This window comes from Psammomys obesus, unplaced genomic scaffold (assembly GCF_907164565.1).
Source record: "Psammomys obesus unplaced genomic scaffold, mPsaObe1.curated_primary_1811, whole genome shotgun sequence".
Taxonomy (NCBI): domain Eukaryota; kingdom Metazoa; phylum Chordata; class Mammalia; order Rodentia; family Muridae; genus Psammomys; species Psammomys obesus.
In genome coordinates, this window is record NW_026596039.1 from 18,673,091 (window position 1) to 18,690,873 (window position 17,783).

Here is a 17,783-nt window from a genome sequence, read left to right on the forward strand (position 1 = left end):
AACCAGAAGATATCAGAGGATGGAAAGATCTCCCATGCTAATGGATTGGTAGAATTAACATAGTGAAAATGGCTTCTTATCAAAAGCAATCTACAGTTTCCGTGCAGTTCCCACCAAAATGTCAACACAGTTCTTTACAGACCTTGAGAGAACTATTCTGAACTTCACTTGGAAAAACAAAACAAAAACAAGCAAACCAAAAAAACTCAGGATAGTTAAAATAATCCTGTACAATACGAATCTTTGGAGGTATCTCCCTTCCTGATCTCAAGCTTAATAATTGTATGGTGCGGGCATAGAAACAGACTGGTGGATGACTGGAATCAAATCGAAGACCCAGAAATAAACTCACACACCTATAGACACTTGATTTTTGACAAAGGAGCCAAAAGCATACAACAGGAAAAGGGCAGCATCTTCAATAGATGGTGCTGGTCTAACTGGGTGTCTATGTGCAGAAGAAGGCAAATAGATCTGTATTGTTCACCTTTCACAAACGAAAGTCCAAGGGGATCAAAGACCTCAATGTAAAACAAGACACACTAAATCTATTAGAAGAGAAAGTGGAGAAGAGCCTTGAACTCACTGGCACAGGAGACAACTTTCCGAACAAAACACCAACAGCCCAGGCTCTAAGATTGACAACCAATAAATGGGACCTCATGAAACTGAAAAGCTTCTGTAAAGCAAAGGACACTGCAACAGAACAAAACGACAGCCTACAGACTGGAAAAGGTTCTTCACCAGCTCTACATCTGACAGAGGGCTAATTATGGGAGCCGTTTTGGCCATCACGCATAGCTTGGTTCCGCTTTTGCTGCTTAAGTTTCGTTTTCCATGAAGAGCTAGTGTTTACAAGACATCAGCAGTTGCTCTCCTGACGTTGTATGTTATTGTTGCCCTGGTAACACTGACATCGGTGTGATTTTACTTCCTTCTGTTAATGCTTATATTGTGCTCTCTGTTCATAAACATTGGCACCTTGATCAGAGAACTTGACTTGGCGCCCTCCTTGTGTCGCCCTGCCTTTCTTTCCCCCAGCCCTCACTCAGGAGGTATTCAAGTGTCACTGCGGGCAGCAACAGGTGGAGCTGAAACCCAGGAAGCTTGAGAATGAGGAGATGCTGAGGCCAGTGAAAACGGACCAAAGGAGCACCCGCAAAGCAACTGACTAAGGCAAAGTTGGGTGGCTGTCATGGTGCAGGGAACTGGTAGGACAGGATTTTATCAAATCCTTAAAACAAGTTCTTAAGGCACAAGGAGTACATTTTAAAATTAAAACTTTGCAAGATTCTTTAGATCAAGTAGATTATTATTGTCCCTGGTTTCCTGAAAGCAGAAGTTTGAATTTGGCTATGTGGGACTGAGTCGGGTCAAAATTGAAAGAAAAAGAAGCTGGGGCTATGACTTCTGATTATTAAGAGCCTTAATAAACAAGGCTCTTAAGCTAGAAAAGTCAGATGAATGTACTAAGGAGTCTATGGACTCCGTTAGGGCCCACTTACAAGAAGTCAGAGAGGAAAAAACGTCTCAAAAAGGAGAAGGCAAAAAAACACCTTGGGGACCTAATGACAGAGATGATTGTGTTGATTTAGCTGATACTGTAGAGAAAAATGAGCCCCAAATGAGAAAAAAGAAAATTTTTTATGGATCAGCTTAGAGAGCATTACAAGAAATTCATGAGGAAAATACTAGTGAGGAGAAAGGACTAGACACAGAGGCTGATCTGGAGGAGGAGGCTGTGAGATACCACAACCCCAATTAGCCCCCCTGGAAATCTAAAGGTCCACCTTCCTACAAGGAACTTTCACAGCTAAACTGGGCAGGCAAAGGGAGGGACTTTACCTCCCCTAAAGAACAGGTTATGGAGAGAGCTAGACGAAAAGGTGAGGGTCTTTCTGAGCTTCCTATGGCCTGCCTGGTTGTTGAAGTTTTGGATCCTCAGGAGAATATAATCAGACAACATGTTATCATTGGATTTAAACAATTAAAAGAGTTAAACAGCGGTTTCACAGTACGGGCCTACTGCCCCTTTCACCGTGGCACTTTTGAAACTCTAGCTGATAATAATCTAACTCCTTTGGACCGGACAACTGTGACTCGGGCGGTACTGTCCAGAGGAGACTATCTCCTACGGTCAGCGGATTATCCGGAATTCTTCCTCAGAACCGCCATCCTAAATGTCCAGTCTGGAAACCCGGCATGGAATTTAGATATGTTGGTAGGAGAGGGACAATATGAAAGTAATCAATCAAATTAATTATCCCCCTGCAGTCTATGCTCAAATTGCAGCCGAGGGCACGTAGAGCCTGGCAAAAATTGCCTTCTAAGGGAGAGATGAGCTCTGCTCTGGCCAGTATTAACCAAGGACCTGATGAACCTTTCCAGGACTTGGTGGATAGGCTGCTAAAGGCAGCACGAAGAATTTTTGGAGACCCAGAAGGTGGAGTCCAATTTGTGCAGCAACTGGTCTTTGAAAATGTTAATTCTGCCTGTAAGGCTTATCAAGCTAAGACCAATCTATCACGTTATATTCACCTTTGTGCTGACACTGGACCATCATACCAGCAAGGGTTGGCTATGGCTGCTGCCTTAAAAGGCCTCACAGTCCAAGAAATGTTTATGCAAAAGGGCAAAAGCCGGGGCTGTTTTAATTGTGGACAACCTGGACATCTTAAAAGAAATTGTCCCTCCACACAGTCTCAGCCTCGCTCTCCAGGGTTATGCCCCAAAGGTAAGCGGGGAAAACATTGGCCAATGAGTGTAAATCCAAATTTGACAAAGATGGACAACCCATACCAGGCCAAGGACAAAACCAGGGAAGTGGGAAATGGGGCCAGCCAGAGGCCCCCAACTCCCAGCATCCAGTATATGGGGCAATGAAGTTTGTACCTCAGACCACCTCAAACCCCCTTTTATCAGAGCAACCCTAGTTGTGCAGGATAGGACCTCAGTTCCACCACCTATACAGTATTAACACCTGAAATGGGAGTCCAGACTCTTCCCACAGGAATTTGCGGACCCCTACCAAAAGATTCATTAGGACTTATTGGGCAAAGCAGTATCACCATCAAGGGACTACAAATACATCCAGGAGTCACAGACTCTATCAGGGAGAAATTAGAATCATGGCTGCTTCCCCTAATGAAATTTCAATCATTCCTGCACGTAGGAGAATGGCTCTGCTATTGTTGTTCCCCATGCTGCCCTGGAAAACTGCTGTTGCTAAGCCTGAGAGAGGTTCTAAGGGTTTTGGATCTACTGGGGCTTACTGGGTCCAGTAAATCTCTAAGGATAGACCAAAATTAGACTTGTGGATTAAGGAAAAGAAATTTAATGGTCTACTTGCTACTGGGGCAGATGGATCCATTATAGCCCAGGAGGCTTGGCCCGCTTCCTGGCCAAAAGAACCTACGCTAAGCCACTTGCAAGGGATAGGACATTCACAAAATATGGAACAAAGCTCGGAATTGCTTTCTTAGCATGATACCAAAGGCAATTCAGGATATATTAGGCCTTTTATTATCCCTGGCATTTATTTCTGTTAATTTGTGGGACAGAGACATCACAGATGGGGGTTATGATGTGTTCGCCTCATGATGCAGTTATATTACAAATGCTTAAACAAGGGCATCTTCCCGGACGAGGAATAGGAGAAGACTCTCAAGGCATTCCTTTGCCAATTACCGTTAGGAAAACAATGGGAAAACGGGCCTTGGGGTTTTTTAACAGGGCTACTGTGGAGCCTGCTGCCCATGCAGAAAAAATCGATTGGATTTCTGATGATCCTGTGTGGGTTGACCAGTGACCCCTTACTTCTGAAAAGCTGCAGGCTCCATAAGACCAGTCAGGGAACTCGGGTGGGACACATCATTCCTTCTAACTCATCTCGGCACACCCCATCTTTGTAATCAAAAAGAAATCTGGCAAATTTAGATCGCTGCAAGACCTAAGGAAGGTGAAGGAGAGCATAATTATTATGGAGCGCTGCAACCAAGGCTCCCCTCCCCTATTGGCATTCCTCAAAACACTTATAAGATTATTTTAGATTTAAAAGATTGCTTTTTTCACTATTCCTTTACATCCCGAGGATCGCCATAGATTTGCCTTTAGCCTCCCTTCCATTAATTTTAGGGAACCCATGAAGTGCCATCAGTGGAGAGCACTGCCCCAGGGCATGCCCAAGAGCCCTACTCTCTGCAACAATTTGCGGCCAATGCCATTGCTCCTATTTGGAAAAAATGGCCTTCGTTTATATCATTCACTCTATGGATGATCTTCTCTTAACCTCTACTGTAGCCCAGGAAGTTATGGCCCGTTATACCGATCTATCTGAGGCCTTGTCCCAAGCAGGACCAAAAATTGCCCCAGAAAAGATTCAAACCAGAGATCCTTATAGTTATTTGGGTTTCAATTTGTTTCCTCGTGCTATTAAGCATCAGAAGGTACAAATCAGAAAAGATAATTTAAAAACACTTGATGATTTTCAAAAATTGCTGGGAAATATAAATTGGCTTCAGCCCTACTTAAAACTGACCACTGGACAACTTACGCCATTGTTCAATATTCTTAAAGGGAGTGCAGCTCCCACTTCCCCTCGAAGTCTTACACCGGAGACTCAAGATGCTTTGTTATTAGTAAAACAGGCTTTGGAGAACAGTTTGTTACTTACTGGGACCCAGATGCTCCCCTGCTATTACTCATTTTTCAAACACAGTTGGCTCCAACTGGATTGTTGTGGCAGTCCAGTTCTCTACTTTGGATACATATATCTGCTAGTCCAATAAAGTAATTTTGCCCTATTATGAAGCCATTGCACGTCATTGTGCAGTGATGTACCCAAGCATGGGCTTATTTTGGAACAGAGCCAAGTAAAATTATTACACCATATAGTAAGGCTCAGACTGATTGGCTTTATGCAAATTCAGATGATTGGTTGCTTTCCTTAGCCGGATTTTCAGTACAGCTAGATAATCATTATCCTTCTAATACGATCATTCAGTTTTTTACCTTAGTATTGTCTTCCCTACCATTGTAAAAAAATAAACCTTTGACTAATGTCCGCTCTATTTTCTCTGGTGGGAGTGGTAAAGGTAGAGCTGGTTATACTGTCAATGGACAAAAAGTTATCTTTCAAGTTCCGGATTGTCAGCTCAACTTGCAGAGTTGGTAGCTAGTCATACAGTTTTACATTTTTCTGAGCCCTTTAATTTGTTTACTTACAGTGCATATATTGCTCAGACCATTCCTAAACTTGAGACAGCAGGCCAAATTTTGCCGACCACCTGAGCTAGTTGAATGTTTAATCAAATTAGGGAACTTATTCAGACCCGCCATAATCCTTTTGTATTATTCATGTTCGAGCCCATTCTGGCCTTCCTGGGCCTCTTGCTTTAGGTAACCAGACTATTGAAGCCTTGGTGGCTTTGGCTCGAGAAAGCTCAATTGACTCATGAATTGTATCATCTTAACAGTCACTCCCTGCGTTTGACTTATGGCCTTACCAAAGAACAAGCCAGGGAAATTGTTAACAAATGTAATAGTTGTGATTTCTTCCACCCGGTACCTTGTTTCAGGGTTAATCTCCATGGGCTAACCCCAGGTCAGCTATGGCAAAGGGATGTGACCCATTTCATGGAGTTTGAAAACTTAAAATGTATCCATGTTACTATTGATACTTGCACAGGGTTGATTTTCACTACCCGCACTCTGGAGAGGCTGCACGCTATGTTATAGATCATTGCTTAGCCACTTTTGCCGTACTTGGTGTTCCACATCAAATAAGAACTGACAGTGGGCCAGCATATACTAGCAAGCCTTTTCAAACTTTTTGCCGTAAACTAAACATTAAACATGTGACAGGCATCCCGTATAATCCTATGGGACAAGGAATGGTAGAACATGCCCATGCTACCATTAAGATGTATTTGCAAAAATCAAAGAAGGGGGAACTGTGTCCTCTATGTTCCTCCAGAGCTCAATTAAATCACATACTTTTTATCTTGAATTTTTTAACCTTGGAAAAACATGGAAGATCTGCAGCAGAATGCTTTTGGCACCCTGAAACGGCATGCCACTATGCCAGGGTCAAATGGAAGGATCCTTTAAATAACTCATGGCATGGACCCGACCCCGTTTTGATATGGGATAAGGATCTGTTTGTGTTTCCTTGTAGGATGAGGATGCTGCTCGATGGCTGCCAGAGAGACTGGTGTGACAAGTGGATTACGTCAGGGAACAAGATCATGCCTCGAGTGACGATCCTGCTGATCCTGCTAAATCTGATTCATCCAGTAAAGACTGATATGGACCTTTGGGCATTTGTGCTGATGCTTCCCCTCCTGGTGCCGGTATCTGTGGGTGGTCATGTCTTTCCCGCTGTCTACAGTGCCAGTTCCAGCTCCCGACTCCCATCATTGGCATTTATGGAAATTAAGAAAATTAGTGGTACATGGAACTTTTCTGGCTCCCTCTGCTTTGTTATTCCTGCAGACTCTTTGTTGGCGCTTTCTGGCCCTTGTGTGTCCGTTAGTATGCAGAGACATGCTGATCATGTCTTCAATGCCTCCAGTACAGGACATTTAGAAGCCTATACGGGTGGAAAGTGGCGGCAGGAAAGCCCAACTGGACACACATGGAGTATGATGTAGCTGAGTCTTTTGCTCCGTCCTGTTCCAACAATGCCATCTATCCCACTGCTCCTCACTTTCCTATTATCTGGACAGAATGCTCTCCGCCTAATGTCCCGCTGCCTCTCCCTGGGGCAAATCTTTGGGCCCCAAGCATCATCTGGCTCCAGGTGAACCTTTTGATTTGTGTTCTAGCCCTGGACGGTCGGCTTACTTGCCTCAACTTGAGACCTTTTTTGTTTTTTAATGGGAACATTCTCTCTGATGGCACTGTGACGGGGGCCACCAAGCCCACCACGCTTAAAAAGGAATACAAGCTCAATGTCACAATGCCACCCGTTCCTGTTTGTCTCCATCCCCCTTTTTATTTTTTGCTTACTAATATATCTACTAGTGTGACTACCTCAGATTCCTCTGTTAATTGCTCCAGTGAAGTTTGTTGGCTCTCCAGTTGTTGGAATTCTTCCTTTTCCTTTGCTGGAGGAAAGGAAACGCTCCCCTGTCAGCAAAGGAGCGTTACCATCATATATCCTTTATGGTTCAGACCCGATTTACGTGAGATTTTGGTATTACTGCTGCCATTATAGCCGCCATTTTGGCTGTAGTCACTGGCACCTCTTTAGCCGCTGTAGCCTTGACTCAGTCTACCACTACGGTGCAAGCGTTAAATGATATGGCTAATCAGACAGCTGTCACATTTGGCACACAACTACTTTTAAATAAGCATTTTCATCAAGCTATTCTTATGCTACAGCAACAAAGAGATTTGCTGGAAGAAGAAATTAATACTGTGGCAAAAAATGACGAGATTTATGTATAACCCTCGCTATGAATCTGTCTTACTCATTATCCAGTAAAAAATGTTTCTCAGGCTAGACAGGATTTAGAAAAATTATCAAAGGATGTTGGAATGCTCAATTTCTTAATCTTCTAATCAATTGACATTGGACATTACCAAGCTAAAGGATATTCATGTGGATCCCATTGTTATGGATACCTCGTTTCTAAAGAAAGTTTGGGACAATATCAAAAGTCTGTTTGATCCCTCATGGTTGATTTTGTATGCATGCCTTGCTGGCATTTGCTTGATTATTTTGGCCCTTGCTCGATGTTTATGGGCACATCAGCGTAAGCAGCAACAAGTTAATGCCACTATCCATAAAGTGATGATGACCTTTTCTCAGACTGATCCCATACCTCAGGTGGGAATCTGGATAGCTCAATTAAAAGTGGCAACTTTGAAACTGCCTATGATTGTGGGCCAGATAGTCGGATAAGAAGTGGGTCAAATGGACATCAACCTAAGACAGGAAGTCCCCCTACAAGTGGGATTCTCCCATAATGGGTAAGAGTCTGTTTGGAATTTGCCCAACTCTTGTTTAAAACTGAAAGGGAGGAAATATTCAGGCAAATAAAAGGATCTAGAAAAGATCATCCAGATTGGGTAACCCAGACCCAGAAAGACAAGCCTGGTGTATACTCACTTACAAGTGGATATTAGCTCTATAATACAGGAGAACCATGCTGTAACCCACAGACCTAAAGACCCTAAGTAACAAGGAGGACCCTAGGGAGGATGCTTCATTCTCATTCAAAGGGCAAAGAGACTAGGAACCTGAAGGAGTTGAAGACAGGGAACAGGACTGGAGCCTACCTTAGATATCCTCTGAAAGACTCCACACACCAGGGGATCAAAGCAGATGCTGAGACTCACAGCCAAACTTTGGGCAGAGCACAGGTAGTCTTATGGAAGAGTGGGGGAACAGAAGGACCCGGAGGGGACAGGAACTCCACAAGAAGATCAAAAGAGTGAAAAATCTGAGTCCATGGGGTTCTGCAGAAATTGATACACCAAGGACCATGCATGGAGAGGATCTAGGCCCCCTGTTCAGATGTAGCCAATAAGCAGCTCAGTCTCCATGTGGTCTGCCTAGTAAGGGGACCAGGGGCTGTCTCTGACATGGAATCTGTTGCCTGCTCCTCCATCACTTCCTCCTGGAGGGGCTGCCTTGCCAGGCCAGAGAGGAAGAAGATGCAGGCAGTCCTCATGATACTTGATAGGTTGGGGTCAGTTGATAGGAGAGGAGGTCTCCCCCTTTGTGAGGACTAGGGGAGGTGGGAATGGGGGAAGTGGCAGGGAGGGTGGGACCAGGATGAGAGGAGGGAAGGGGCTAAGAAGATTGGCATGTAAAGTGAATGAATTAAAAAATAAATTTAAATTCAAAAAAGTAATAATTTCAATGTTCAAAAGCAGAACATTTAACCTTTTCCTGGTTTTCTTTATGGTAGTCAGCTGACTTAAACTTTTCCCCCCATGTTTTCCCTATGATGAGAATACTCTGCAAGAAAAGATTACAAGAAATCTGACAAGATTCTTTGAAGCAGACTGGCATAGCTGCACTTTAGCATCCTGCTGAGATAAAGGGACAATTCAACATTGTACAAGGAGGAGAAGGTCCTGGAAATGGAGTGATCACAGGAACCGTCCACACGAGCAGGCGATATTGCATCTCACATGTAAACGTGATGGCTTCTGACACTGGGCTTTAGTGTCAGAAAGTGTGACATTGCCCAGCTCATGAGTACAAGAACCACCAAAGACTTTTAGAAAGCATTTACATGTTCCTTTAGCTTCCTGTTGAGTGTTTAGAAGCAGAGGAGAACTGAGGTTGTTCTCACAGGAGCCAGCGTGCCATTCACCTGCCATAGACACCAACATGAGTGTGAGCCCCTCTCTCTGACTTCTCTCCAGACATCAAGACAAAGAACTGAAATGGAAGGATGACAGAGCCAGTGTGAAGATCATCAAGAGGATCATCAGTAGATAGTGGCATACCTAGCCCTATCCATGGGCAGAGTGAAGGAGCTGTTGCTTGTCTCTCCCTTCTAGAGAGGAAGAGGAAGTGGGAAAGCAAAAGATGAGGACTCCCCAGTCAGGGTGAAGAGATGAGACTCTACGAACAAAGGCCCAACAGAGAACAATTTGAGGTATTCTGCTTCAAGGCTATCATTTCTTCCTGGAAGGGAAGACTTGGCAGAGAAGGCGTGGTAAGAAATCTAGGGAGCAGGCTGGTCACCCTGCACCCCCATCCAGGAAGCAGAGAGCAAAGAGAACCGGGCTCCACTCTTAAGCCTCTAGTCCTCTTGCAGTACTCACTTCATTCAAGAGGTCTACATCTTTTAAAGCTTCCAGTCTCTTCCCTTTTGAAGCCTCAGCTGAGTTCAAACACATGAGGCTGGGGGGACGTTTCTCTTTCAAAACCAGAACACAAGCTATGCGGTTTAGGACCTTGTATAAATTGATCATCTCATGCCATGTAATACAGTCTCAAGACTGTGTGATGCATTTTTATCACCCTACTTCCACTGAAGACAGTATGTTCCAAGTTCAAATTGCCTCCTCATCCTCATAGTGGTTTAAATGATGAGTAGTTCAGTCCTTTTATATGTGTTACCTCTAGTTGAAACCACAAGTGTGAAATCCAGAATCTTTTGTGACATCAGGGATGCCACGGAGGATGCACCTCTATCAAAGAATGAAAAATGGAAGGAGAATTTGACATCATTTTGAATTTCCAATGGCACAGAAATGAATGGGAAGACTTCCTGTATCATGGGAAAAGGTCAGGCTTCTGTCTGTAAACACTTGATTCTGTTTCCTCTATCTCCCCACAGAAGGCCAGGTGGACAGCTCGGGCAATGAAGTGCCTGGTTTCATGTTCAGAACTTTCCCATGACTCAGCCAATGGATACATGGAGAGGCTACACTGTGAGGCATTAATGGTGAAAGGTGCAGGGTTTGCAGGTCTTTTGAGACTAAGCTAGTCAATATCCACCCTAATCTACACACCGCACTCACATGCATCTCTTTCAAACGGGACCTGAGGACCATGATGAGAAATGAAGAGTCTTTGAGAATCATGATGATCTTACTTTAGAAGTGGACAGAGACAGCATTCAAAACCCTTTTTCTAATGCTGTTGGATCAGAGTCTGGAGAAGCAGATGTATATCACAGAAGAACAACTGCTTGTGAATTTGAAAGCAGGGAATGTTAGTGTGTCACGAATGCTAAATCGTGAGCCTGAGGCAGGCAACTCTACAGATAATCACCTCCTGAATATTTAAACCACAAGATTTACATTCATTAAGCTGCTGAGGAACAGCCCAATCACGTGTTCTTTGCTTGTGATGCACATTTCCTGGCTGTGAACAAGGAGTCACATCAGTGAAGGGATCCACCTTCATAGTGCTCAGGTAAAATGGCCAAGTTGGGCATCACATGTGTGGACCATGAGTCTGAGATCCAAAACTGTTGGCCTCTGCTTCTTTTTCAGCTGTGGCATCATGACCAATACATGAAGGTCCATCCATCTTCTGTTATATAATGGTTTCTGCAGTCTCCTGGATTCCATGAGTTCGTTGTGTGATGTTCTCATGATCTTTGAGACACGGGAAGGCGTGTGTGCTTCTTCCTTTCAATGCATAGGGTGCTGTCTGTGGGTTTTGTTGTACCTGCTGGTGGCTCCGCCATTTACACATGATGTTTGTCAGAACACCCACCGCCTCCTGCCTCTGGCACCCCCAAGCCTCCGGCTTTTGGTTGTGCTTAGTAGATCTTTTGTGAATTGTGTCCAAAAAGGTTTGTTTTGGCTTTGGGGTAATGCCCTGGCAAGGTACAGTGCTCTCATGAGCACGAATCTAAAAAGATGTGTCTTAAAGTGCAGGCCCATCAGTGTGAAGCAAGCAGCTCTCCTCTGGCCCTTCAGGACTCAAGTGCATCATCATGTTCCTCTCTACCATGCCAGTCCCACTTTAAAGCACACACCTAGGGTAAAGACAAGTGAGCTTGTCTGTGACTCCTGTGGAAGCTGTCGTGTCCTGGAAGGTATCGCCTTATTTCCAGGCTGCTCTCCTCACCCTCAGGAGGTTTGCACAGTACCAGGTAAGGGAGGTCAGAGGACAACCTGTCCACCTGGGATTCTTAGAGCAGTTAGTGATGAAGTATATGGGCTTTTGGTCCAGCTTTCTCCAACTTTTTAATATTCTTGCTTGAGTACTCAGAAGGCATTGGTTGTGCCTGCAAGTCCATCCACTCCCACTACTACCCAAATTCATAGTGTAAATCCACCCCCAGATGTCTGTGTATCAACTCTTTAGACATCTGTCCTTCCCTTTCCTTTATTAGTAAAGGTGAGCTTCACTCTCTTTCACTGTCTCCCCTATCACCTATGTCTGTCCATGAGCAAAGCCTTTCCTATGAGCTTCTGGTACTGAGGTGTGCACCAGTCCTTTTTTTTTTTAAATTTTAAAAGAATTATTTTAATGAAAGGTAAACATTACACAGTTGACTTCGCCAACCATTTTTCTGTCTCTGTTTTCTTGGCCACTTAGGTAGCAGACAAATCAAAATCCTTTTTTTCATTAATTTATTTGTTCATTTTTACAGCCCAATTGAAACTTCACTCCCTCCTCTCCTCCCAGTCCCACCCTCCAACCTTCCCCCATACTCCCACCCCTACCATGTGCACCGCACTTGGCTGCCTTCATGCTGTCTCAGTTCTGAGACACACGTCTGTCAATTGTCTTCTCATCAAAAATATGACTGTCCGGCTCACAGTCTCTCAGCGTTCATGCCCTCTCTGTCCTAGGTGCTCCTGCTTTGTATCATGTCCTTCACAACCCACAACCCACCATCCCTGGCTTCCACCCTTTCTCTGATGACCTCTTACACAGAGCCTCCCCACTCTTCCTCCTGCTGCCCTCAGCCATTGTCGGCACTGAGTTCTCTGCCTGGCAGTCAGGGAGGCTGGGAGATCACTTTCTCCTGCTACCTTGCTCCTGAACTCATGTCCCCATTCTCATTGCCAACATGTCTTGACCTAAACCTCTGTGGGTGCTTCCCCAGTCTCAAAACTCTTGAATCATGGCCCTACTTGACACCCTCACAGTGCTGCTCACACAGACTTAAGCCCAATGGTGAGAGGGCAGAACTGAGCACTTCCTGGGGAAAGTTCCTACAAAGACATTGATCTAGGATTCTTCTGCCACCTGCTTCACTCCTTTTACTTGAGTACAAATATGAAAAAGAGCTGCTGGCAACCAGCTGTTCAAACAGGAGAGCAGCACTTAGAGGCAGAGCTCAGTGCCAAGAAAGAGCCCCACCCCCACCCCCACCCCCGCCCAGCACAAGACAAGACAGACACAGAGAAAAACCAAGCCAGCCAAGAGACTTTCCCAAACTGGGGATAGCAGTGAAGGATGGGAAAAGAGACACCCAGGGTGGTTACTGTGGTTCCTCCATGGGACACCCTGTTACAGGAAGCCCACCAGCGATGACCACTCAGATGCAGTTTATAGCCAATTTCAAGTCTTTATTCCAGCTGGCTAGGACTACACTCAGGTATCCAAGTGTAGTCCTGAGAGTCTAGAGCAGGAGGTTTTTGAAGACAAAAAGCACATGCTGGCATCTTGCTCAGCAGCAGCAAGAGGCTTGAGAAGTAGACAGTTCAACAGAAGCTAAGATAAGCAATTGGCTGGCGAGGGTTCCAAAGGAGCAGGCAGTTTAACGGAAACTACTCAGTAGTTAGGGTTCTAAAGAACCAAGCAGGCAGTTTGAAGGAAGCTGTGTAAAGCTAGCTGGGGCTTCTTGACCTTGGGTCCTAGAATAGAGATTGGTCTCTTTCCATGGTATTCTCCATCAAAAAGGTCAAATGTTGGGAGTGGAGAGATGGATCAGTGGTTAAGAGCACAGACTGCTCTTCCAGCACACACATGGCAACTCACAGTTGTCGGTGCCAATGCCCTCACACAGACCCAGATGCAGGCTACACACCAATGCACATAAAGAATAAATAATAAAATAAATTATTAAAAAGACAAAAGATCAAATTCTAGTTAAACTTGAGATGGCCTCAGCAAGAATGCACAGTCACAATCTGAGACCATGACACAAATCTGAGCAAAACTTCATTCCAAGCTAGGCATGATAACACACACTGTAGGTTACAGAACTTGGGAGGCAGAGAAAGCAGATCTCTGCGAGTTCATGTCCGTCCTGATCTTCACAGGGAGTTCCAAGCCAGCTAGGCCTACATAGTGAGAACCTGTATCGAAAACAACATCCAACCATCAAGAGCAACACAACCCATCCCTGTCTCCTCACTACCCACACTCTGTCCTCCGAGTCAGATGTCCTGGAGGCAGCCCTGGTGGAACCTCCAAGAGCAGCATGAAAGGGCAGCAATGCAATCAGTGTGTCAGTCTTCTTCATATCTTCCCCAGAAGCAGGAAGTATTGGCACTAGCATTTTCAAAATGCCTACTGTAGTCTTCAGTGGCCCCGAGGACATGCTCCTGTGTGGGAATCTTCAAAGGCATGCTGGTTACAGAGCTGCAGTGACATCTGTGGCTCTGTGGCCATGCTTACCGGAAAAGCGTGTGCATGGTTCAGACCACTGGGCTGCGAGCCAGGACTTCCAAGAGTTTAGGGCATGTGAGTGAACTGCTGTCTAAGCTGCTGTTTACGTGCGCACATCAGTGACCTTCCCACATGGGAGGGAGGGAGGGACCTTCCCTACCAGAAGGCTGCTGTCAAGGAGTGTGTCTTTTCAGGACGTTCCCACACCTGTGGTCAATGGGCAGGTGTGAAGACGAGGGGTCTGTGATGAGTGTGACACTGCTTTCCCACTGCTCTTGGCATATGGTGAAACCAAGACAGCAGAACTTAGTTCTGTGTGCCGGAGTTCTACAGGAGGTGAGACCTGGAGGAATCAAATCTGCAGTCTGCTGATGTCTTCATTTCACACTGAGGGCAGAGCTGTGCCACGTCAGGATCCTCAGTGGCAACAGATGAGCCATAAAACAAAGCCCTGGCTCAGGAATCACCAGCCCCCAACACTAGGAAGCCAGGGCGGAAGCCACCAAATGCTGGCCCAGAGAGACCTCGAGGATGTCAGAGGTTTTCCTCTCCCAGCCCTCATCAGCACCAGCATCCCTTGTGACGAATGGTGCCCACACTTGCTTTCTTGTAGTTCCAGTGGCAGTGTCATTCCCTGAGGCCCTGAGGGCCACCCCTCTGAAGTGGCCCTAGTCCTCCAGGAGGCCCCAAACGTGCAAAGGAAATGCCTGGTACCTTCAAAAACTGTTCTTTTCTGGCGCTTCTTCCTCTTAGAAGTTGTGCCAGAGATCTCAGCAGGCATAACCCAGGATCCTCGCATTTCACCCATGGGTGGCTAAATGCCCACCAAAGTACCTTATGTCCTGGAAGACCCACAACTATTACCCTTTTTTCTCCCGGTTCTTCCAAAATCTATACACAAGCTGTTAGACCATATCATAATGGTCCCAGGGTGCTGTACTCAAGCCCTAGTTCCTGGGACTGAGCTTGACAAGCAGAAGCGTCTCCTGGGTCCCTCTAGGCAGAAGGCTTCCATGGAGGTATAGGCACTTCCAATGGCTGCCTCTTGCCACCCGGCATCCTACAGACTCCCCAGAGCCATGGAGAATCCCACTTCACCTCTTGTATGTGTGGCGGGGCAGAGTGCATATAGGCGTCTGGCCAGAAGGTGGGAGCTCCTGTCAGTTGGGTGTGCGTCCTGGGCCAACAGGAGCCTCTTTGCCTCTTTCCAGCTCTAGAAGCCTCGAGGGTCCAGGGACGTGTAGCAGTCTTCTGCCACCTCACTGGGCTTCCTGTCCATCTCACTCCCTGTGGGCCTTCAGGCTGTGTGCCCTGTCACCACATGTCTGAGAGGGGAAAAGAGGCAGAGACACACGTGGTTGCAGCACAGCCTCGGCTCTCAGTGGATGCCAAGACTGGATCTTCTCAGGACTGTGGTGTGCAGTGGAGAAGCTGTGGCCACTGACTTAGCTGCCTTCTCTCCTCAGCCCAGACCCACGAGGCTTCCAGACCCAGATGCAGAGGCATATTCCTGCTTTCTTTCTTTGGATCCATCTTGATTCTGTGGGAGTTAGGTGGGCCTTAGCCTTCCAGCAAGTAGCTGAATTCTTTCCACACATACTTGCTCCAACCAGGGTTCAGTTTGAGTGAGGAGACAGCGCTGTCCCTGGGCAGCTCAGACTTCCTGGGTACTGTCAGAGCCAGAGGGCTCCAGGAAAGGGACATACCTAATTAGGGACATGCCTAATTTAAGTATTTTGACCTGTTCTCAGGTAGATCCAGTGGGGAATGCATAAATTCTGTCTACCTTAACAATCCTGCCTCAACATTCTACCCACATCCCTTCTGGGTTCTTTGGAAGATCTTATGCCTCTGCCTCATACCATGTCTAATCTGGATCCCAACTCAGACCTTCCCTTCTCCCACAACCATTATGTAGGTGCTACAGACATAAGTGCAGACAACACACACACACACACACACACACACACACACACACACACGGCATTTAAACATACATTTTGTTCTCAGATTTTGTTTTGGTTTTTGTTTTCCAGGATAGGGTCTTACTGTGTAGCATTGGCTGTCTTGGAACTCATTCTAATACCAGGCTGGGCTCAAACTCAGATCTTTTTGCATCTTGAGTGCTGGGATTAAAGGCTTGTGCCACCACCGCTGCCCAGTGTATTTTGTTCTTTTTGAATGCTATGGAGCACAGGAAATATGAGTCTGCTCTTCACCTACTACAGAGAGTGGTGTGTGTGTGAACCACTCTCTTCTGTCTTTCTTCCAGCCAGCAATGTGTGCAGGTCTAAACAGAGTAAACAAGATGCAGGGCATCTCTGAGGGACCTGCAGAGGGAGGTGGGGTTAACCGGTAGAAAAGGATGGCATTCCTAGCTGAACTCCATGGGAGAGTCCAGGAACAGTCAGGTAACAATAGCTGCTTGAGAGACAGTGGGAAAGAACGAGCCAGTCTCGCGTACCCCGAAACAGACAAGAGCAACGATGGGTCTCCACCCGCCAATCATTATGTGTTCCTTATTTATCTCATTGCTGCCATCAAAGGCCTGATGAGAAGCTGTTTAGAGAAGGAAGGGTTTGCTCTGGATGAGAGTTCAAGGGGTGATTGCAGAAGAATGGAGAATGCATGACAGAATGTGTACATATGAGAGGTTCAAGGTCATCTCTGGTTCAGGCATTTCCTGGCAAACTGGAAACATCACTGCGGTATACGGAATGAAGAGAAGGCCATGGAAACACCAATGTGGATCCATCTCCTGCAGTCCAGCTGACTCTTTGGCACTTAGCAGGACTTACAGAGCACTTCTGTGGAGCTCACGCATTTATCTATCTATCTATCTATCTATCTATCTATCTATCTATCTATCTATTTATTTATTTATTTATTTTAGGGTTCACATTCGTTGGGGTTTTCTAAGGTTCACTGGGCTTAAAAGTCCTTATGAGAGGTTAGCGTCATCTTTGCCAGAATGGAAAACTGAGGAACTGCACAAATTTCCCTGTGTTCAAGTGTCTATTAAAGCTATTTGGATGAGGTCAGCTGGTACCATGTCCATACCCACAGTCACACTGCTCTTCTGGGTCCCCTGTCCCACCCATATCACCTGAGCCCGTCCCTACACTGACCATGTAGTGCATGTGTGAACTGTGATCGTCCAGAAGCATCTCCTCTCAGACAGAGAGTAGTCATCAGTTTGTCTGCTTTTCTTGCTGGCGTTCAGCTGACCTTTTGTTGTGACTGCTTCCAGTTTCCACCATGATGCCTAGAGTGTATGAGGCCTAAGACTCACTGAGGCCGAGAGTAGTAGCTGCACTACAACATCCTGCTGATGTAAAATGCCACTTCAGTGCTGTGAAGGAGGCACTGGCACAACAGAGTGGATGCAGGAGTCCCGCACAGCAGGTGTAGACAGGACTGACTGCGCATGAAAGGGTGACTTCAACTAGTATGTTAATTTGAAGTAAAATGTCCCCCACAGGCTCATAAGGAGTGGTGGGATTTGAAAGATTAGGACAAGTGGCCTGGTCTGTGGGTGCTGTCTGCTGCTCTGGAGCCAGCAGAGCTGCTCTGCTGTGGGTGGTCTTATGGTGGGACTTTGAGCTGTAGATTCTGATGTCTCTGATCCTTTTCTGGATAACATTAACGCTGAGGCCAGAATTCTGTACTTATCAGAAGACATGGCAGACACAGGAAAGACAGAGGGCTACCTGCTCATACGGTGGCGGCCAGAAGG